The sequence below is a fragment of the Schistocerca americana genome, chromosome 2, assembly GCF_021461395.2.
Source record: "Schistocerca americana isolate TAMUIC-IGC-003095 chromosome 2, iqSchAmer2.1, whole genome shotgun sequence".
NCBI classification, from domain to species: domain Eukaryota; kingdom Metazoa; phylum Arthropoda; class Insecta; order Orthoptera; family Acrididae; genus Schistocerca; species Schistocerca americana.
In genome coordinates this window covers 977,790,370-977,814,048 of record NC_060120.1, presented here as the reverse complement: position 1 = coordinate 977,814,048, position 23,679 = coordinate 977,790,370, and the positions used below count along the sequence as shown (strand labels likewise).

Here is a 23,679-nt window from a genome sequence, read left to right as displayed (position 1 = left end):
TCTTTCCATAGATGCTCAAGACAGTAGCACGTGAACATTCGACCAGCCTCGCCGTTTGCGAGATACTCGTTAAAAGGGACTCCATAACAGTAATCTGGCGTTTGTCAAAGTAGCTTATCTCATTGGATTCCCTCATTTGCAGCCCATATCTTCGCTACAGTGATCTGTCTGCTCCTCTTACAGTCTTTTGTCACGCGTCATGTGTCCGCAACACCACCAGGCGGCATCTAACGACACGATGGGTAGTGGTAATAATGGTTTGGCTGATCAGTGTATGCTTACATTGGGACGTCCGCAGTTTCGTCATGTTACCGACAGTTGTTTTTAAATATAAGGTCTGAACACGAGTATCACACAGTGCAATTTTGTTACTCTCTTCTATTACAGAAAGATATTACGGGTTGATTTTTATTTATTATTGATTACATACACAATTAAATGTAATTTTTTTATACTTTAAATTCCTGTAGTACGTGACATTCCCACAACAAGTGACTACAGGACTGCAGTCAAGAGCTCACAGCGTATCTGGAGATGTAAACATGCCGTGGCCTACGCGTTGGAACAATGACGCTGAACAGCGCGGGATTAGCCGAGCGGTCTCAGTCGGTGCAGTCATGGACTGTGCGCGGCTGGTCCCGGCGGAGGTTCGAGTCCTCCCTCGGGCATGGGTGTGTGTGTTTGTCCTTAGGTTAATTTAGGTTAAGTAATGTGTAAGCTTAGGGACTGATGACCTTAGCAGTTAAGTCCCATAAGATTTCACACACGTTTGAACATTTGAACAGTGACGCTACTTGTGTAGTGGAACGATTGGACATCCGGCAGTCCGCCAAGGTAACTGTTATCTGAGGAACGAATATATTCCAGCCCGGACAGAGCTCCCAATAAGTCTCAGCTGCCACAGGAACGATTGCGGTACAACTTTCAGAAGGAACGAAGACGCTGCAGAACGAATGAAGCTGCAGAAGCTCAAATAACACACTGATCGCAAGGAGCTACCTATGCTTAATAGTTTGCGAACGGAGCTCTGAAGACGCCTGTCACAGTGACAAGGCATGACCGGCCGGGATGGCCGAGCGGTTCTAGGCGCTACAGTCTGGAACCGCGCGACCGCTACGGTCACAGGTTCGAATCCTGCCTCGGGCATGGATGTGTGTGATGTCCTTAGGTTAGTTAGGTTTAAGTAGTTCTAAGTTCTAGGGGACTGATGACCTCAGAAGTCAAGTCCCATAGTGCTCAGAGCCATTTGAACCATTTGACAAGGCATGAATGGTATTGATTAAAAGAATGCCTGAGGAACAGAACCGAGTATGTTGTCCTCAACGGCAAACGTGCATCAGAGGTAAAGGTATCGACAGCAGTACCCCGGGGAAGTGTAATCGGAGCGCTCTTGTTCTCTATATACATAAGTGATCTGATGGATAGTGTGAGCAGTAATCTGAAACTGTTTCCTGATGATGTTTTAGCGTACGAAGCTTGAAGCGGTCTGTTCAAAAAATTCTGGAACATCCGTAATTTTGCGCCATTGGTATGTTTGGGGCGAAATGCGGTTGGGCATCGCTGCATACGCTTGTGTTTACTGTGTAACAGTACTGTGTGTTGTGTACCGTGTAACTTCATTGTTGTATGTCTGTTAGTTACTGTTCAGTGCTGTATTGAGTAAAACGCTGTGTCGCACATTATGCGAATTTTGAGATGCACAGCGAGAGGAGCAACGCATCTGCATTAAACTTTGAGTGAAGCTCAAGAAATCCTAGAGACACACCAAATGATGCAGGAAGCCTACGGTGGAGAGTGCATAAGCCGTACTCTGTGTTACGAATGGTTCACACGGTTTAAAAATGGCCAGACGGGAATTAAAGGAAGCCCTTCGACGTCTACCACCAGGTCGTGTGACTAAGGCCTCCTGTCGGGTAGACCGTTCGCCGGGTGCAAGTATTTCGATTTGACGCCACTTCGGAGACTTGCGCGTCGATGGGGATGAAATATTGATGATTAGGAAAACACAACACCCAGTCCCTGAGTGGAGAAAATCCCCGACCCAGCCGGGAATCGAACCCAGGCCCTGAGGATTGACATGCTGTTGCGCTGAGCACTCAGCTACCGGGGCCGGACGACATCTACCGAAGACGCTCGTGTCAGGAGCGTCAACGAAACTGTGCTTGCCAATCGAAGACTGACTGCGCGAGAGACTGCAGAGTAATGTAACATTTCAGTTGGATCATGTCATGAAATACTGACACAGCATCTTCGAATGCATCATATTACCGCCAAGTCCGTCCCACGGCTCTTGAATCAAGACCAGAAAGACCTTCGCCTCGCAATCTGTGAAGAGGTTTGCGATCGAGCAAATGAAAACGAGATGATCCTTAAGAGAATCATAACTGGTGATGAGATGTGGGTCTACGGTTATGATGTTGAAATCAAGGCCGAATCTCCACAAAGTGTCGGGAAAGGTTTCCCAAGACCAACAAAAGATCGTCATGTCAGGTCAAATGTCGAAGACATGGTGACAGTTTTCTTTGACTTTGAAGGATTAGTTCATTGTGAATTCGTGACACAGGGGCAAGCTGTTAATCGGTCGTACTATCGGCACGTGTTGCACGTGAGGAAATGTGAGAAAGAGACGGTCTGAAATATGGTGAGACAATTCATGGTTCTTGCATCACATAACGGACCCCCACATTCACCCCTGTTGGTGCGGGAATACTGGACAAAAAACGAAATCACTGTGCTGCCCCATCCTCCATACTCTCCAGGCCTGGACTTTGCGGGCTTTTTTTATTTCCAGTGTTGAAAACGCCGTTGAAAGGCCGAAGATTTGCAACGATAGACGGGATAGAACAAGATTCGCAGATAGCGCTTCGCACGATCCCCCAGAGCCTGGGGCGCTATGTTACGGATTGCGCGGCCCCTCCTGCCTGAGGTTCGAGTTCTTCCTCAGGCATGGGTGTGTGTGTCGTTCTTAGCATAAGCTAATTAAAGTTAGTTTAAGTAGTGTGTATGTCTAGGGACCGACGAGCTTAGCAGTTTGGTCCTTTAGGAATTCACACACTTTTGAACATTTCAGGCGTACAAAGACTGCTTCCTGAAGTGCAAACGGCGTAGGGAGCGGTGTAGCAATTGTGGAGGAGAGTATTTCGAAGGAGACCATGCAAAATAATTAAAAAGTAAGCGTGGAAACATTTCGTGGGCAAAGTTGCGGAATTTTTTGAACAAACCTCGTAAGGATGAAGGCGATGGCTGAGTAGTGTCCTTCGCGCTTTCCGACGTCCGTGCCCCAACAACGAAGCAATTCGTCGCAGCGAACGACAAGGGCGCTTTACCACTGTAACTCGAACAGCGTCAGTGTTTTTTGGTGTATGTACAGACAATACACGCCCAGTGGGTCATGTTTTTCCCCAAAACCCGAACTAGTCTCTTCAAAGTTACGAGCCCTCGAGCTGACTGCGTGTGAACAAGGAACTTGACTGCGGGGCGAAATCTCACAGTGGCACCGAAACACACTTTGCGCAGCTGTCAGACTTCCACGATGGTGATAATAGGCATTCACGGCGACCACATACTCCACACTGTTCCACTGCGACTAAATGTCCGTAACTAACTGACAGTTTCACGTCCCCACCCCCCTACTTATTGAACATCTACAAGGTTGCCAACCTCAACTTCCCGTTTCTCCGCGCCATCTAGCAGAGCAGGGATCCGCAGATTGCGACCCCTTGGGCCGCATGCTGCCCACCAATGATCTGATGATGACCCCCCCTCACCGTGTGTTCTTGTAATTTTTTTAATCTTTCATTCGCTGTCAAAAATATTAGTGCGGGCCCTTGTAGAATTTAGTTCTTTTGAGTCCAGTCTAGCTAACGTTGCGGCAGGAGCACCCCAATCCGCTATAAGTTGTCTCTCTAAAACTTATCTTTGAACTTCTGATTCTTACGTAGTCACACTAAGGGTTGCGACTGACGGTACTTGCAAGTCTGTACATCCCTGCTGTACAGAGTGCTTTCTCTCCCTTCGACGGGTTTGTTTGACTGCAACAGAGAAAGACCATGGTTTCAATCTCAATCCGGCGTATAGATTTCTGCAACCTGTCAAGAAGTTTCAATTCTGAGAAAAAATCAGCTGTGAACGGCAATACAACGAGTGTTTTAGCTCAATATGAGGTGCGGCGATAAAGTAATGAGACTAATTTTCTTTGCAAGATGTGGCAACCCTGCAGACTTGCGTAGGTACAATATCTTTGACCTTGGTCTATAAGCTGGTACTAGTCCAAGCGGCACATCGATGCAAGTGCTCAGTCGTGAGTTGTGCTGTAATAAGTTAACACGTGTTTGTGGCTCTCGTCATGGAAATGGAACCGGATAATATTGCGCAACGGTATGCCATTTCTTTTTGCGTTAAATTGGGTGGAAACGCGACGACAACTTACGGTAAGCTTCAGAACGCTTTTTGAAAGGAGGTTATGTCAATAGTTGAAGTTTTTCGTTGGCATAAAATTTTTAGTGAAGGCAGAATGTATGTTGAAGATGAAGACCGCAGTGGATGACCATCAACCTCACGGAATTCCAAGGGAATTGTTCATAAAGAGTGGGTGCCTCCTGGACAAAAAGTTAACCAATATAAATACAACGAAATTTTAGAAAGACTTCGTAAAAGAGTTCTTTGTGTCCGTGCTAACATTGCTGATCATTGGATTCTGCATCACGATAATGCGCCATCTCATACTGCTCTGTCAGTACAGCCATTTTTAACCTCAAAACAAATTTCCGTACTACCACAGCCACCTTATTCAATAGATATCGCTCTGTGCGACTTTTTTCTATTTCCAAGAGCCAAAATGGCGGTCAAGGGACACCATTTTCAAACAACACAAGATGTCCAAAAAGCTGTGACGAGGGTCTTGGAGGATATTATAGAAGATGAGTTCCAGAAATGTTACCATCAATGGCAGAAGCGCTGGAAAAAGTGTGTGCAATCAGAAGGGAACAACTTTGAAGGAGACAACACTAACCTTGACTAAAACGGTAAGCAACTTTTTTTTCACATCAGTCTCATTACTTTATTGTCGCACCTTGTAGGTGCTATTAGGCTGAGCTCTGTACTGGAGAATGTTGTGCGTAGAGGATAGTGTACTTAGGAAAATCCGATGTTCTTTTGATCGTTGCATCAGTCCAGTGATTAATTTTAGAGTCACATGATGTAATATGCACTAGAGACCGCCATAAGTTTTTTGTGCATCAGTTGTCAGTGTTTCGAGCTGTATACATTTACGTGTCGTCTAAAGTATTAAAACTATTTGGAATATTTTGTAATTAGTCAGTTACAATTTGTTACGGTACGTACAATTAAATATATTTTTAAAGCTAGTTACATAATATATGAACCATCTTATACCTCTAAACCGAAGGTCTTTTACAGTGTAACATGTTGTATTTGCAAATTAACCGCTTTTCCTTAATGTCTAAACAATTTTACCTCTGTTGAGAACGGAAAACTTTCTTAATTCCCAATAGTTTCAGTTCTAAAATGTATTTAATATGTAACTGGTTTTTGATACAACTTTGGTTTTATTTGATTTCATGTAGTGATTATTGGTGTATGTTACATTAAAAGCGGATTAAATACTGTATTAACAAGATGTTCTCGAATGCAACACTTTTAAGATATTCTCGAATGCAACACTTTTAAATATTAGTAGAATTTTTTTCATTTGGAAAAACCTTAATATTCTAGAGTAATTTTTATAAATCAGAAGTAGTCTGCAGGCTATAGAAAATGAATGCCATTATTTAAAACGCATCTAATAGTACACCTGTCACCTCTTTCGTGTACTTGTCTACCGCTCGTTCTTGTCAGCCCACTGCCCCCACCACTTTCCCTCCCCATTGTGTACAAGTCCTCTACTGATTGTCTATCCTTGCTTAACAACGACTGTTATTGTCATTTCAATCTTCTCCTCCTTCATTATCACTTCCATTTCTGATCATACTAAACATGGCTCCAAATGTGTTAATCTACTCAACATTATTGTTATTCTTAATGCACTTTATCGTTGTTATTATTATTAACGCCAATTATTATTATGATTCACTAATAGTTTTTGTATTGATAATTGTAGTTGTCCTGATAATTCTCAGAAGCATGGAACTGAACCAGGAACACAAGCAGAAACTGGGTATGTTTTGCAATATTATCTGGAATGTGTTGTTCCCAGTCCGATGTAAAAGGAGACGTTAGTACCGTAATTTGGTCAGGCTGAATAAACAACAAATAAAATAAATATCTGACGAGAGTGGGTCTACAGTTAAATAAAAAGAAAGATAGAAAAGATCCTGTCGCGAAGCACCTGAACATTTCTAGAACAGTTGCACGGTGCCCACTTTAACGCTGAATCCACAGTGGAGGAAGAGAACGACAGACTCCCAGTGTTTTCTCGTTAAATGTTTAAATGGACAATATAGCCGACGGCGTAAACGCTGGTGTACGAGTATAAAGCTCCTATGAGGGTTCACTGATGTAGTCTGTCGCAGGTGCTAGGCGAGGAGAGAGCCATTAGCGACCAATTAAGGTCTAGAAACTCAGCGAGAGGCATTAGACAGAGAGCCCGAGCCCGTACACCGCACAGAACCCACAGAGAACGACCAATTCATACCGATGATTGCGTGGAGACGCTGGCAACCAGACATTCCGCGAGTTTTCATCGATAGTGAGACGGCGTAGCGGGCAATTCCCATTTATTTCTGGTACTGAGCGATGGACGTGTCCCACCAACGCTGCACTGTGACCTGAGATCGGTATCGATGGCCCCCCGCGTGATTTACAGGGTGTGATTCAAAAGTTTCAAGACTTAACTCAGAACTAGAAATTTATTGGATATTTAAGTAAAGCAATCCGTCTTCAGGCCACGAGTGGCCTACCGGGACCATCCGACTGCCGTGTCATCCTCAGTGGAGGATGCGGATAGGAGGGGCGTGGGGTCAGCACACCGCTCTCCTGGTCATTATGATGGTATGCTTGACCGAAGCCGCTACTAATCGGTAGAGTAGCTCCTCAGTTGACATCACGAGGCTGAGTGCACCCCGAAAAATGGTAACAGCGCATGGCGGCGGGGCGGTCACCTATTCAAGTGCCGACCACGCCCAACAGCACTTAACTTCGGTGATCTCATGGGAACCGGTTGCCACATTTAAGTAAAGTGGACTAAAATTCTTCAAAATATGATCCTTCAGCATCAACACAGCGCTGCCAGCGCGTCTTCCACTGTTCGTAGCCCTTCTGGAAGGCCTCGGGCGTCATGCTGTCAAGGGCTCTTGTAGAAGCCTGCTGGATGGCGTCGAATCGCTTCGTTTTAGGCCAGTCTTGATTCGGGGGAAGAGGAAAAAGTCACTTGGAGCCAAGTCGGGGCTGTAGGGTGGCTGCGGCAGTGTTGTCACGTTGAACTTGACCAAAACTTCGGCGGCGGCGCGCGACGTGTGAGCGGCGCGTTGTTGTGGTGGAGAATCCAATCGCCCTTGATCGCCGGGCGGATGCGGCGAACTCGATCCCTCAAGCAGCGGAACACGCCAGTGTAAAAGTTACCTATGACAGTCTGTCCACGAGCAACAAACTCCTTGTGAATCACTCCAGTTTGGCACACACTTTTCGCGTCATCAAATTCTCTATCACAATCCTCCACACCGTGCTCTGAGTCCCAGTCCACTAAGACGATGGTCATTGTTTAAAAGTTCCCGCACTCTCTCCACATTCTGATCCGTTCGGCTTGATGATGGCCTCCCGGAAAGGTCGTTTTCTTCAACACTCCCGCGGCCATCTTTGAAACGTTTGTGCCACATGAAAACCATTGCACGGGACGTGGCTTCTTTCTTAAAGGCCTCTTGAATCACACCGTGAGTCTCCGTGGCAGTTTTGTTCAGTCGCACACAAAACTTAATCGCATAACGCTGCTCCAAGTGCTGCCCCACTTCCGCCTCTGCCACTTTTCGACCGAGGTCAATGACACGCACTCATGCTGCAAGCGATGCGCACTCTCCAGGGTTCTGGAGGCAACTGCCGCAGCGTCAGTTCGTTCCCTGAGACCCTCCACTACTTCCCACACCCGGTGGAACCGGTCAGCGCGCGCTCCCCTACTTAGAAATGAATCAGCCTCTTGAAACACACCTTGTATGAGCCCTTCTTTGGGTAGCATGAAAAAAAAAAAAAAAAAAAAAAAAAAACGGACTACAGCCAACAGAGGGGCAACATCGTCGTGACAGCGAAGCAAGTTTTACTGTTCGCCAGGTGTTCCGTCGAAACAAAGGGGCGCTACCTAGGTTAATTGTAAAAAAACCAGTACACCCCCTGTTCTTTCAAGAAACTAATTTCCATGTATAAAGCAGCTTCAAACTTCTGATTATGTGGTAAATGTTTGACATCAAGCATGTAAGCGAGAAAAAGTTTAGAAAAAGCTTGAAATTTTGTTTAAAGTTTGTTGGAATTCGCTAACTGCTCTCATTAATGCACAGGGTATGAGTACAGTCAGGGAACTTTCCATTTAGTTCTAAGTAAAAGCTATGTTTTGCAACGGCCTTGCCGCAGTGGATACACCGGTTCCCTTGAGATCACCGAAGTTAAGTGCTGTCGGGCGTGGTCGGCACTTGGATGGGTGACCATCCAGGCCGCCATGCGCTGTTGCCATTTTTCGGGGTGCACTCAGCCTCGTGATGTCAATTGAGGAGCTACTCGACCGAATAGTAGCGGCTTCGGTCAACAATACCATCATAACGACCGGGAGAGGGGTGTGCTGACCCCACGCCCCTGCTATCCGCGTCTTCCACTGAGGATGACACGGCGGTCGGATGGTCCCGGTAGGCCACTCGTGACCTGAAGACGGAGTGTTGTTGAGAAGCTAAGTTTTACAGGCACCGCAACGTTCATGAACTCAAAACTCCTGAATCACGTATCGCATAATAATTTTGGAGGTATATTTAGTGGTGTCTGTCGATAGCTACTGTAAAATGTGTTGTCAATTGTGTTTGTAGTAAAGAAGTAATGAACTAAAACATGATGCCTCATGCAACAGTTTTACCGCGTGAACAGCGAAAATATAGTAATCAATAAACTTTTTCCCTTTCATAATTTTGTGGACTGGAGGTGTGTATCGGAGAGAAAAGCTTTCGTAAAGTTTGGTGCAAGTCACAAAGTGCTGCCGGCCGCGGTGGCCGAGCGGTTCTAGGCGCTTCAGCCGGGAACCGCGCGACTGCTACGGTCGAAGGTTCGAATGCTGCCTCGGGCATGGCTGTGTGTGATGTCCTTAGGTTAGTTAGGTTTAAATAGTTCTAAGCTCTAGGGGACTGATGACCTCAGAGAGTGCTGAGAGCCATTTGAACCATTTGAACCACAAAGTGCTCTCATACTCCAATACAGGATGCATATCGTCTTGGTACTAGCGCACGGTGAATTACGCTCCCTAAGTACATAAATACTATGTTTTACCGCGATTCATGTCTTACTATTTTAAACCTTTAACATCATATTATATCTCTTAATGAGTAGACTAAGACACCATTTTCAATGTTTAAATTCGGTCAATAATTACATGAAATGTAGACAGTCAAATTTTATTCCCTCTGGAAGCAGTTACATACGCAACCTACAGCTGGTATTGTGTGCACTGGGCTGTCTTTTAGAAATACAGATGTGCGAGGCATATTCGAGTAGTGAAGTCCGTTCAGCCATAAAAAAATACGTTCCCTAGAAAAAAGTTTTTATAGGCGGTTTTATTTCCCTACAAAATTTACATCGCTTTTTCATGTAATACGCGCGCAATTCAAGGGGTTTGCAGTTACAGCTGCTCCCATCAGCCACCGCGCCGAGTGGCTCCTTCAAACGCAAAGACCTTGTAAAAAATAAGTAGACTCACTGATGGCGCTGCAGTCGCGGGATAATTTGAACCTTCGGCTGGACGCCATTATAGTGGTTGTAGTCTAATGTGTTGTGTAGTACTGTTGTTTAGGAAGACCCTGATCCGACGTTGTACATTTGTTGGGGCGTACATACAGTATTTCTTACTCGTAATTCTACTGTCTGTACGTTCCAATCAAAAGAAGTACAATGGTGAAGAGTTGTGCAGCGATTAATTGTACAAATAAATTCGAGAAAGGAACGAATATTGCATTTCACAGGTATGTGGATATTTTAAGTTGTTTTGTATGTCAGTGAACTTGCTTAGTAAATGTTTTTGTAACCCGGTATTAGCATAATGTCTGTGCTTATATTTGCAGGTTTCCTTTCTCAAAACCACAGCTGTTACAAAAATGGTTGCACGCTGTCAGGAGGCAAGATTTCCGACCGACAGAATACCATTTTATAAGTTCCGATCATTTTGAAGAAAGTTGTTTCCTTGAAAATTACGTAAACCGCAGAAAGCTGAAAGATGATGCTGTTCCATCCATCTTTCGTTTTCCAGACCATATACAGCAGAAGATAAATTTTTCTTTGTGAACCACATTTTATATTAACTATAAACGTTGAGTTGCAAGCAACACGAAATTTGAGTTAGCAGGCTTTTTATCGTTATAAAATGCAACTGAATGTGTGTAATTGTAATCTGATTTCACAACTTCTCTCGATGGAACAGTTGTTGAGTTTCATTTATTATATGAAAAAACCATACATATAAACTGAAGTGTACATCTTCGAAAGTAAATATTGTGACTAATGCGATACTGGATGCCTGCCTAAAGTCTTGTTTGTTGTAGCTGGCTGATCGGTAGTGTTTTCATGGTCTAGGTTAGGTTGAAACTTGATAATTTGGTCGTGAGTTGCCAAAGCACTATGCCATATATAACGCACTTTTCGTCATAAAATCTAAAGCAAGGTAGAGTCAGAAAATATCTATTAACATAGTGGGCAAAACTTCGAGTATTTTGATGCTTTTTGCGTACATCTATCGTAAATGTACTACGAAAAATGCTAGGGGTCCAGTGCATAACTTTTGGCTATGGCAGATTCCATGTATTACGTAACATAAATTCATAAACAGTGACTAGTTGCTGTTTGTTCATAAATTAAAAACTATATTGTAGTAACGTATTTAAACGAGGCATTATGTTTGTGACCTAACTCTAGGGAAGGCATTTTATAACCAAAAGCGATGTATAAACATTCGAAATCCGCGCGTCAGTTTACCACTCTAATGGCCGCCGGCCAGCTATTCAATTTGTCCGCCCTTCACAGTCGACCACTGGTGCTGTTGTGGGGGCCTGTTCAAACGCGTGAGGCCACTCACTTTAACGCACTTTTCGTGACGGTGCAATGCGAATCAATGCTTTGTCAAACAAAGCAGCACACAGTCAAGTAATTTAACAAGTACAGGAAAACAGACAAATTGTTTCATTGTCTACAGGGTCTTCAGACCATAGATGCATAAAGGCAGCACGCGTGGTATCTGGCTTGAGGTTTAAAAAGTCACGTGACGGATGGAATAAAGCCGAGCTTCAGTCATTACACACTACGTGGAGCTATCATCACATTTTTTAGGATTTATAGCTGAAATAAGGCACTGATTTACAACAATTGACCTAATTTCTCCGAGACTACCAGTATTAATCTGATGGTTATGGTTTTAACAATCGGCTACGTGCAAGCTAAGAAAGTTTGAAACTTTGTGTTAGTTGTTCTTTCCTCGTATGGTGCTTATGACGGTATTCTGATAAGTCTGGTAAGAAAACAAGAAAACTCACCTTATCTGTCGACATAGTTTCGTTTGACGGGTATACATTCGGTTCAGCGTTCCTCTATCAGTTTCATCCCATCGGAAAAATAGGTTCTGTCGCACTCTGGAAAATACTCATTGACTACAACAATCACTTCTTCATTTGGTGAAAATTTCTTCCCATTAGGCTAAAGTTTCAAGTTAGGGAAAACTATGAAGTCACCTGGGGTTACGTTTGGTGAACAGGGTGGATGAGGATCCAGTTCAAAGCCCAGTTCATGCACTTTCGCCCTGGGAACCGCAAAAATCAGTGACCATCACCTTATCAGACACAAACTGAACGCATGCGTACCATTACGTCGTCTTTTCAAACGAGTCCCGGTTAGGGATGGCGGTTATCGCTGAATCAACTGTTTTCGATTATACCGGTTTCTTACTTCTCCAGTTTACACGACTGCTAAAACCGCCCAAAATAACCGTTTTGTAAATAACCTATTGTCCGTTTTTTATTTCTGGTTATTTCCAGTAAAGGCTGAAAAATTCTAATGAATGTGAAGGAAATCTGGATTGGCACTGAGTTGTGGCTGTAGCAGAATTCGATCTTACCGTCTCCAGCAAAGACGGCAGATTAAAACTATGTGCCGCACCCCGACTCGAACTTAGACCACCTTTGCGTTCTGCGGGCAAGCGCTTACCGACTGAGCTACCCAAGCACAACTCAGGATTCGTCCTCACAGGTTTACTTCCGCCCGTACCTCGTCTCCTACCTTACGGAGTTCATAGAAGCTCTCCTGCGAAAAGCCGCGCTAGCTTTATTGCCCGAAATTAATAGCACGTCAATAAAATCACAGGTATGTCAATGAAATTTACCTTCTTGTCCTAGGAACGTTGTGGATGTTTTCTTCTTATTTCATGTTATAAGTTTGTTGTGCCTCCTGCAGTTTTTAATCTTTTAAAGCAAATGGAGCATTGTACTACACCTCTACCACACTTCGTAAAATACTTCCAGATGGCGCCTTTCTTCAATAATGGTGCCATTCTTCAATACAACCGATGTCCGAGGTCGACAGTGAGAATCTAACGTGCAGCCCAGGGAAAGTCTTGCACACTGCACGTATTCGCGTACGGTCTGACAGGGCACGCCACACAGCAACAGATACATTATTGTCTCAGCAAACGCTGGAAGGATTCTTATCTCACGTGTTTGTTGTTAGTTTCTCATACCTGGTGGTACAGTGCGGGATGCTGCTGGGTACACAACATTATCACTTCTGGTTTGCATAGCTGGCAATCTGGACAGCAAGTGTTACGTTTCTCCTGCGTTGTGGTAGGTGGCTGTGACTTATCTTCGTCTCCGTGACGTTACCTTTCACCAACATAACCAAAGACCGCTTTCTTCCCACGCTGTCCTGATGTACCTCCATACAGAGGGCGTTCGACTACATCTACATTTATTCTCCGCAAGCCACCCAACGGTGTGTGGCGGAGGGCACTTTACGTGCCACTGTCATTACCTCCCTTTCCTGTTCCAGTCGCGTATGGTTCGCGGGAAGAACGACTGTCTGAAAGCCTCCGTGCGCGCTCTAATCTCTCTAATTTTACATTCGTGATCTCCTCGGGAGGTATAAATAGGGGGAAGCAATATATTCGATACCTCATCCAGAAACGCACCCTCTCGAAACCTGGCGAGCAAGCTACACCGCGATGCAGAGCACCTCCCTTGCAGAGTCTGCCAATTGAGTTTGTTAAACATCTCCGTAACGCTATCACGGTTACCAAATAACCCTGTGACGAAACGCGCCCGCTCTTCTTTGGATCTTCTCTATCTCCTCCGTCAACTCGATCTGGTACGGATCCCACACTGATGAGCAATACTCAAGTATAGGTCGAACGAGTGTTTTGTAAGCCACCTCCTTTGTTGATAGACTACATTTTCTAAGGACTCTCCCAATGAATCTCAACCTGGTACCCGCCTTACCAACAATTAATTTTATATGATCATTCCACTTCAAATCGTTCCGCACGCATACTCCCAGATATTTTACAGAAGTTACTGCTACCAGTGTTTGTTCCGCTATCATATACTCATACAATAAAGGATCCTTCTTTCTATGTATTCGCAATACATTACATTTGTCTATGTTAAGGGTCAGTTGCCACTCCCTGCACCAAGTGCCTATCCGCTGCAGCTCTTCCTGCATTTCGCCACAATTTTCTAATGCTGCAACTTCTCTGTATACTACAGCATCATCCGCGAAAAGCCGCATGGGACTTCCAACACTATCTACTAGGTCATTTATATATATTGTGAAAAGCAATGGTCCCATAACACTCCCCTGTGGCACGCCAGAGGTTACTTTAACGTCTGTATACGTCTCTCCATTGACAACAACATGCTGTGTTCTGTTTGCTGCAAACTCTTCAATCCAGCCACACAGCTGGTCTGATACTCCGTAGGCTCTTACTTTGTTTATCAGGCGACAGTGCGGAACTGTATCGAACGCCTTCCGGAAGTCAAGAAAAATAGCATCTACCTGGGAGCCTGTATCTAATATTTTCTGGGTCTCATGAACAAATAAAGCGAGTTGGGTCTCACACGATCGCTGTTTCCGGAATCCATGTTGATTCCTACATAGTAGATTCTGGGTTTCCAAAAACGACATGATACTCGAGCAAAACAGATCGACGTCAGAGATATAGGTCTATAGTTTTGCGCATCTGCTCGACGACCCTTCTTGAAGACTGGGACTACCTATGCTCTTTTCCAATCATTTGGAACCTTCCGTTCCTCTAGAGACTTGCGGTACACGGCTGCCACAGCCAGCACGTTCTCAAAACGTTTCACCTACTGAAACCATCTGGTCACGGGTTACCTATTCAGAGACTGGCACGCAACTATTCGGCAAGCACTGCGGCTCTATGACGGAGCTGAAGCAGTTTGGAATGACGTAACAGTATCTGTCATTCAACCTCAGTCCAACTCGATGCGCAGCCAAGTGAGAGCCATTCTTGATGCCAGAGCTATCAGCTGTCTGTACTAAATTTCCGTGTGCTACCAAATCACCTACAAATTAAATCATGTGTCCTTCCTACTATATTCTACATACACAATAGGAACAATTTCGTTATTTGGTATCCTTCCTGGTATAGTAAACTGAATAGTCTGCAGTGTATATTCGTTTACTAGCGAAGTTGACAAGGCTTCGCAATTGCTAAATATGTATGGGGATTGGATACGCGTCCTAATCTCCTTCCCCATCTCTATGTCCACTCCCCCTCCTCCTACCCCACTCTCTGTTCCTTTTCCCCTGCCGGCCGCGATGGTCTAGCGGTTCAGGCGCTCAGTCCGGAACCGCGCGACTGCTACGGTCGCAGGTTCGAATCCTGCCTCGGGCATGGATGTGTGTGATGTCATTAGGTTAGTTAGGTTTAAGTAGTTCTAAGTTCTAGGGGACTGATGACCACAGATGTTAAGTCCCATAGTGCTCAGAGCCATCTGAACCAACCTTTTCCCCTTCCCCCCCTCTCTAATCTTGAGCCTTGTTTATTGTTATTGCCAACGAACCCTTCATTGAGATTTGAAGTCTCTCAAAATAAATGGGTAAATCGGGTGGGATCACTGGCATATGGGGCTGGATCTTTGAAATAGTAGCTTCGCAGACGAAATTTCCAATAGTTTTAATCCGTGAATGCGTAGTATTACAAAGTTTCGGACGGTTCAGTTTCCGTAGCAGTAATCTAATCATAAGCCGACAGGTCATAAATAGAACTTTACTGTATCCTGTTAAAACCGTGTAACACCCAAGAGATAAATTTTAGCTAACGTGCGACGAGAGGAAATTATGCCTCTAACAGTTATAAACATTATCTATCCGACATATAGAAAAACAGTGAAATAAAACAAAACGATAATAAATATTTATAATTTATATAATATTTTATGATGTAATTGGAAATATCGATGTGTATCATACAAAGACAATGATAATTGTAAATTCCTTTTATGATCTGCGTTCGTCTTCCTTTGTTTTTACCTTTTTTTGGTTGGGTTTTGTAGGCTGCGGACGAAAGACGCATATCAAACTGAGGTCTGTTAAGAAATTGTAATTATTTGTTAATTATTACTTGAGAATAGAGTTCATTATTATTATAAATGTTGTAACTTTAATTCCTCTCTCAATAATCATTATCTGTGTTAATTATTTCTTTTCGCTGCAAGGAGCGCAGCCATTGATGATAGCGATTTGTATTGCATTTTTATCTGTATTTCTTACGAAAGTATCAAAGGTTTGCTTGATGAAAATTAGTCTAAATAGTGCACAATATAAAAGTAAAGTTTAATAAGCATTAATTCAAATACTTATCCCGTTAAAACGAAATTTGCTCTAACAGTAGAAAGTCTCTGTCAATTGTCTGCCGCCATCTTAACAATTATCTCAGCGGCAAATGCAAATTACGCAACTCTGCAGACATAAATGCCGAAGGTAATAAAAATGTGTAAAAATAAACGTGCACCGGCGGTCCCGAACTCATTTTAATGAAAATAATGCGAATCACATTGGTTCTTTAAAAGCAGTGCTCATAGCGCGAGCCATATAACAAACTTTTTATTGCTGATGTATGGAGCCGAAATTAATTACGCACGAGTTGCGAAGAATATTGTTTCAGGTAACATACGTCAGTGTTGTGCGCGGCTGATATTCGGTGGTTTTAATGATCATTCTGCTGAAGATAACTGTTTCCATCATAATCAATAGTCGTATAGAATCTGTTGTATGAACTGTGATTTAGTGACACACAACTTACAGACAACACTTTAACACAACGTCAACTTGAAGTTCTTTAGCAACTTGACCAAATCTTTAGCCGGGAGAAAAAATTATTTTTTAATTACTCACTGTAATGAAATAACATTACCATTTTCATTTACAAATTAGTTAAATACCAAACCGCTGAATAACACAGCGAACGCCACAACCGACTGCGACGAAGAAAGCACATTGTTATATATTTTTGTTTAATATCGTACAGGGTGATTCAGCTGCCCTTAGCGATGTTTTATGCAACCCACTATGTCGTATCTCCTTCAAAAACCGCACGCGATATTTTCATATTTTCTCACTCACTACGAGCAAGCTATTAGTCGTACAGAAAATAATGAATAGGACCTTTTTGTTGGAAATTTAATGTAGTTAAATATTGTGTAGGGATGCATTTTCACTAAATACGTAATTTCCGAGTTATTCAAGAAAAATATACAAAAGTGGCCTTCAAATGAACCCACTCCCCCACTCAGCCCCCCCCCCCCCCCCCCCCGCCCACCGATCACGATCTGTAACTACGTTGGTCATGGGTCTCCCTCCTACCACTGTACAAAAATGTGCGATTGTACGAATTATTTTCCAGCATTCGACTTTTTTTGTCTTCACTGGTTGGCCAACGGCTTAGTTGAGCACTTAAAAATTGTAAAACTGAGGTTTGTGTAAATTTTACCTAAAAGTTTTGATCCGTGCGCGGCTCTTATTCATGCCGTTTATTTCTTGTCATCTTGTCTTTACGGTTCTGTCGCCTAGTTTACTGGCTTGCCTGCCCGTGAGTGGCAGCAGCAGCGCTTATCGATAAGAGCACTGTCGTATTATCTTTTGAGCGACCGCTAGTATTACGGGATCGTCGTGTGTCGGCAGTCAGTCGGGACGCAGCCAGTGAGGTCCGGACATCCAGTACTCCCCGACCGCTGGCGACACACATACACTGTCCGACGGAAGGAGACTTGAGCGGGGACGGCCGTTGGTTGGTCGTTCGGTCCGTCGTGTCATCGGCCAACTTGTATTTGTTCTTCTGACTGCTTCTGACAAGGGAACCTCCCCATCGCACCCTCCTCAGATTTAGTTATAAGTTGGCACAGTGGATAGACCTTGAAAAACTGAACACAGATCAATCGAGAAAACAGGAAGAAGTTGTGTGCAACTATGAAAAAAATTAATAAAATATACAAACTGAGTAGTCCATGCGAAGATAGGCAACATCGAGGACACTGGCAGTCAAGGTGCGCCGTGGTCCCGTGGTTAGCGAGAGCAGCTACGGAACGATAAGTCCTAGGTTCAAGTATTCCTTCGAGTGAAAAGTTTAACTTTTTATTTTCAGTTTATGTGACAAACTCTTATGTTTTCATCGCTATTTTGGGAGTGATTATCACATCTACAAGAAAACCTAAATCGGGCAAGGTAGAAGAATCATTTTACCCATTCGCTAAGTGTACAAGTTAGGTGGTTTGACAACATATTCCTGTCATGTGACGCACATGCCGTCACCAGTGTCGTATAGAATATATCAGACGTGTTTTCCCGTGGAGGAATCGGTTGACCTATGACCTTGCGATCAAATGTTTTCGGTTCCCATTGGAGAGGCACGTACTTTCGTCTACTAATCGCACGGTTTTGCGGTGCGGTCGCAAAACACAGACACTAAACTTATTGCAATGAACCAACGGACAGATCATAACTTTGCGAAAATAAAGCAAGTAAAATTTTCAGCCGAGGGAAGACTTGAACCAAGGACCTCTCGCTCTACATCTACTCACGCTAACCACGGGACCACGGCGCTGCTGAGCTCGCATTCTCCTTGATGTTACCTATCTTGTATATGGACTACTCAGTTTGTATTTTTTACTAATTTTTTTCACGGTTCCACACAACTTCTTCCTGTTTTCTCGCTTGATCTGTGTTCAGTTTTTCAAGGCCTATCCACTGTGCCAACTTATAACTAAATCTGAGGGGGGTGCGATGGGGAGGTTCCCTTGTGAGCCCCTTCAATATCTTGCGGGACTTTGGTCGGTTCCTTCCTTGTGCAGAGATGTCGGGTGGGCAATGGGCCGGTGTTCCCTCTGCATGGTTGGGTCCGAGCCAGTCTCTAGGTCGGCGTGCGTCCAATGGGAGTCGGGACGGAGCAGCAGTGAAGTGCGGAAAGCCATGACTCACCCTATCTTTGCCGGCTCAGATGACTTGTGTATGAACGACCTTGGTTGGTCGTTCGGTCGGTCATCTCATCGGACGACGTGTATATGGTCGCCGACCGCTTCTGGTTCTCTGTGTGTGTCGACTTGTGATTCGTTCTTGTTGTTCCACAGTGACTGGTTTTAGTATTGTTCGATTTGTTTGTGGAAGTGTTTCGCGGAACTGTGTGTAGCTTGTGTGGTTTTGACTGAGGTTATTGTTCCCATGCCTGTTTTTAGATGCCGGCCAGAGTGGCCGAGCGGTTCTAGGCGCTACAGTCTGGAACCGCGCGACCGCTACGGTCGCAGGTTCGAATCCTGCCTCGGACTTGGATGTGTGTGATGTCCTTAGGTTAGTTAGTTCTAGGGGACTGATGACCTCAGCTGTTAAGTCCCGTAGTGTTCAGAGCCGTTTGAACCATTTTTGAATTTGTTTTTAGACGCCAGTTCCTGGAGGCGTAGTGCTGTTCGTTCTTGGCCGATATTCTCCATCGTTGTGCCGTTGGTCAGACGGAAGGGAATTGGTTAAATTGTTGGTCAGTCCTTGTGCCGCCCCTACTTTTGACAGCCATCCGATTACCTAACTCTTGGTTGCCAGTCTCACCTAAACTGTTGTTAAAGTTTCTTCCCTAGGTCGACCCTTGGAACACTTTTGAGCACCACTGTACTGTTGTTTGTGATTTTCTTTTGTCACACGTACTGTGCCAGGCCTTTAGCCGTGTATTAATTTTGTCTTTTCTATGGTCAGTATATGGCCTTCAGCCGAACCTTATGTGAAGTATTTTAAGATTAGGCCTTCAGCCGCGTTTTATTTAAAATTCTTGTTTGTTCTGTATTTAGGCCTTCAGCCGCTTTTGTTTTAAAATCTGTCTTTCAGTCGTAGTGTGTAAATTCCTGTCTGTAAGGTTTCTCTTTAATGATCTTAAAATCTTGAAATGCCCTTCAGCCGTACTGTGCAAATGCTTATTTGAGGTTTGTCTTTAATTATTTTGAATAATTGTTTGGGCCCTCAGCCGTCAAGATATATCAAGTTTTCTTAAGATTGTTTTCTGTTGTACTGTGTAAATGCTTGTCTTTAAAGGTTGCCTGTTATTATGTTGAAATATTATTGGGCTTTAAGCCGAAGAATTGATTTAAATTTTCCTTAATATGCCTTTTAGCCGAGATTTGTAAATGCTTGCCTTTTAAAGAATTTCCTTTGCTGATCTGAAATATTATTTGGGCCTTTAGCTGAGAAGATATTTTAATTTCACTTAAGTAAGGCCTTCAGCCGTTTCTCTAAATCCTTGTGTTTTTAAAAGGAGTTGTTGTTGTTGTTGTGATCTTCAGTCCTGAGACTGGTTTGAAGCAGCTCTCCATGCTACTCTATCCTGTGCAAGCTTCTTCATCTCCCAGTACCTACTGCAGCCTACATCCTTCTGAATCTGCTTAGTGTATTCATCTCTTGGTCTCCCTCTACGATTTTTACCCTCCACGCTGCCCTCCAATACTAAATTGGTGATCCCTTGATGCTCAGAACATGTCCTACCAACCGATCCCTTCTTCTGGTCAAGTTGTGCCACAAACTTCTCTTCTCCCCAATCCTATTCAATACTTCTTCATTAGTTATGTGATCTACCCATCTAATCTTCAGCATTCTTCTGTAGCACCACATTTCGAAAGCTTCTATTCTCTTCTTGTCCAAACTATTTATCGTCCATGTTTCACTTCCATACATGGCTACACTCCATACAAATACTTTCAGAAACGACTTCCTGACACTTTAATCTATACTCGATGTTAACAAATTTCTCTTCTTCAGAAACGCTTTTCTTGCCATTGCCAATCTACATTTTATATTCTCTCTACTTCGACCATCATCAGTTATTTTGCTTCCCAAATAGCAAAACTCCTTTACTACTTTAAGTGTCTCATTTCCTAATCTAATTCCCTCAGCATCACCCGACTTAATTCCACTACATTCCATTACCCTCGTTTTGCTTTTGTTGATATTCAACTTATATCCTCCCTTCAAAATACCATCCATTCCGTTCAACTGCTCTTCCAAGTCCTTTGCTGTCTCTGACAGAATTACAATGTCATCGGCAAATCTCAAAGTTTTTATTTCTTCTCCATGGATTTTAATACCTACTCCGAATTTTTCTTTTGTTTCCTTTACTGCTTGCTCAATATACAGATTGAATAATATCGGGGAGAGGCTACAACCCTGTCTTACTCCCTTCCCCACCGCTGCTTCCCTTTCATGTCCCTCGACTCTTATAACTGCCATCTGGTTTCTGTACAAATTGTAAATAGCCTTTCGCTCCGTGTATTTTACCCCTGCCACCTTTAGAATTTGAAAGAGAGTATTCCAGTCAACATTGTCAAAAGCTTTCTCTAAGTCTACAAATGCTAGAAACGTAGGTTTGCCTTTCCTTAATCTTTCTTCTAAGATAAGTCGTAAGGTCAGTATTGCCTCACGTGTTCCAGTATTTAATTATTTAAACCTTATTACTGAGAAGTTACTTGGGCCCTCAGCCGTGAATTGATCCTTGTTGTTTTAAAGAGAAAACTGCACATTAGTTTTCGAGGAATAAAGTTGTGTGTTCTTCTGTAACTAACAGTAACTGATCTTGGCCCCTTTCCACAACCTGATCCGTTCTGTCCTGCGAAACCATCTTTCAAGTTTCGCGAATCTTAACAGAATAAACAAAAGCATAAAATAAACAATTACGTCATTGTATTCGTCAGGCCTTCTGACTGCGAAACTACTGTGCTTAAAAGTACCGAGTTTGGATCGATCGTCAACATAATTAGTTATAGCGTAACGTTCACAAAAGTCGCTTTTCTTTCCTTGCCTTTACGGGCACGTTTAAATTAATAATGTTAACGAAACAGCTAACTACGCTGGTGGCATAACAGCCCACTCAATGGAAACCAAAAATGTCGAATATCGGAAGTCGTTCGTGTAGTCGGAAATTTTTGTACAGCGGTAGGAGCGATTGGCACAAACAACATACCGTACTACAAATCCTGACTGGAGAGGGGTAAGCGTGGCGTGGAATTGCGTTTGAAGGTCACTTTTGTACGCTTTCCTTGAATAGTTCGGAAACCGTGGCCTCCATCGAAAACCTAGTACAAAATTTAAGTACATTAAATTTGCTATTAAAAGGTCCTGTTCATCTTTTATGTAGACGTAATAGTTTAAGAAAATCTCGTGCATGGTTTTTCAAGGACAGATATAATACCGCGGGTTCCCATAAAGCAACATCGGCAGGGGCAATAAACCTGTCTATAAGGAGAAAGAATATATGGTTTAAATGTCCTGCTATCGTAGTTAAAACGAACTGCGAGAAAGAAAACAAAACCGCACATCTTCAGAGCACAACATTTCCTTTCTCGCAGTCGGATCTCATTTCCTTTCTCGCAGTCGGATTTAACAGAAAACCTGTAGAATTTCGTTTAAGAAAATATATAGTTTAACGTTTAATTAGAGTATTATATAAACATTTGAAGTAAATCTGTGGAGAACTTTTTGAGGCTTTCGGTAACAACGTTGAATTAGAGTATTATATAAACATTTGAAGTAAATCTGTGGAGAACTTTTTGAGGCTTTCGGTAACAACGTTGAACAACAACTTGTCTTCGTAGAGTAGCCTACACTGACACAATCACAAGACCAAAATATGAAGATGACTACTGTATGATTGAAACCGGGTGTAATGTGAAATGTTCTTGTGACTGTCAATCTTTACAGATAAAAGACAATGTCCTGACTAAGTGACTTACTGACTCACCAATGCCCAGTTCAAACCGCTATGGGTAGAAACATGAAATTTGGATGTTGGGTGGATCTTATACTGTAGGCGTCGTTTAAGAAAGGATTTCTCGGTAGAAACATGAAATTTGGATGTTGGGTGGATCTTATACTGTAGGCGTCGTTTAAGAAAGGATTTCTCGAAATACCAAACCTAAGGCGGTGAAATAGCGGATGACTTTTTTTTTTTTTTTTAAAAAAAAATCTACAAAATTGGTATTTGGTTTCTCGGTCAGAAGTGAAGAAATACGTGTTTCAGAATTTTTGGAAATTTAACCCTATGGGGGTAAAATATTGGGTGAAAGTTTTTTTTCATAAGGGGGTGAAATAGGGAATGAGATATTTTATATTTTTAAAAGTAAATCAATGAAAATTTAAATAAGGCTTCTCCGTTAGAAATAAAAAATACTTGTTTCACTGTATTTCGAAATTCAACCCTTTTGAGGGTGAAATGGGGGATGAAAATTTTGTGGAAACATTTCACAGTGAAAGCATTTTTGAAGCTAAATCTATAAAAATTAGTATTTCGCTTCTTTGTTAAAAATAAAACATACGGTTGTCAATGTTTTTGGAAATTAAATCCCTACGAGGATGAAAAGTTTTATGAAAATATTTGCTTGTGAAAGCATTTTTAAAGCTAAGCATTTGAAAACTGATGTTTGGCTTCTCGGTTGGAGAAGAAAAAAAATACGTGTTTTATTGCTTTTGGGAATTGGCTCTGAGCACTATGGGACTTAACTTCTGAGATCATCAGTCCCCTAGAACTTAAAGCTACGTAACCCTAACTAACCTAAGAACATCACACACATCCATGCCCGAGGCAGGATTCGAACCTGCGACCGAAGCGGTCGAACGTGCGGTCGTAGCGGTCGCGCGGTTCCAGACTGACGCGCCTAGAACCGCTCGGCCACTCCGGCCAGCGCTTTGGGAATTGAAGCCCTGTTGTTGTTGTGGTCTTCAGTCCTGAGGCTGGTTTGAAGCAGCTCTCCATGCTACTCTATCCTGTGCAAGCTTCTTCATCTCCCAGTACCTACTGCAACCTACATTTTTCTGAATCTGCTTAGTGTATTCATCTCTTGGTCTCCATTTTTACCCTCCACGCTGCCCTCCAATACGAAACTGGTGATCCCTTGATGCCTCAGAACATCTCCTACCAACCGATCCCTTCTTCTAGTCAAGCTGTGCCACAAACTCCTCTTC

At 43.2% G+C, this 23,679-nt stretch overlaps 1 protein-coding gene and 1 pseudogene across 1 annotated transcript in view; one reads left to right on the top strand and one right to left on the bottom strand.

Moving 5' to 3' along the window:
• The window catches only part of LOC124596250 (prolyl 4-hydroxylase subunit alpha-2), a 345,289-nt gene that overhangs the window by 283,606 nt on the left and 38,004 nt on the right, over positions 1-23,679 (bottom strand). The window lies entirely within an intron of this gene.
• On the top strand, positions 8,556-8,673 carry LOC124597177 (annotated as a pseudogene).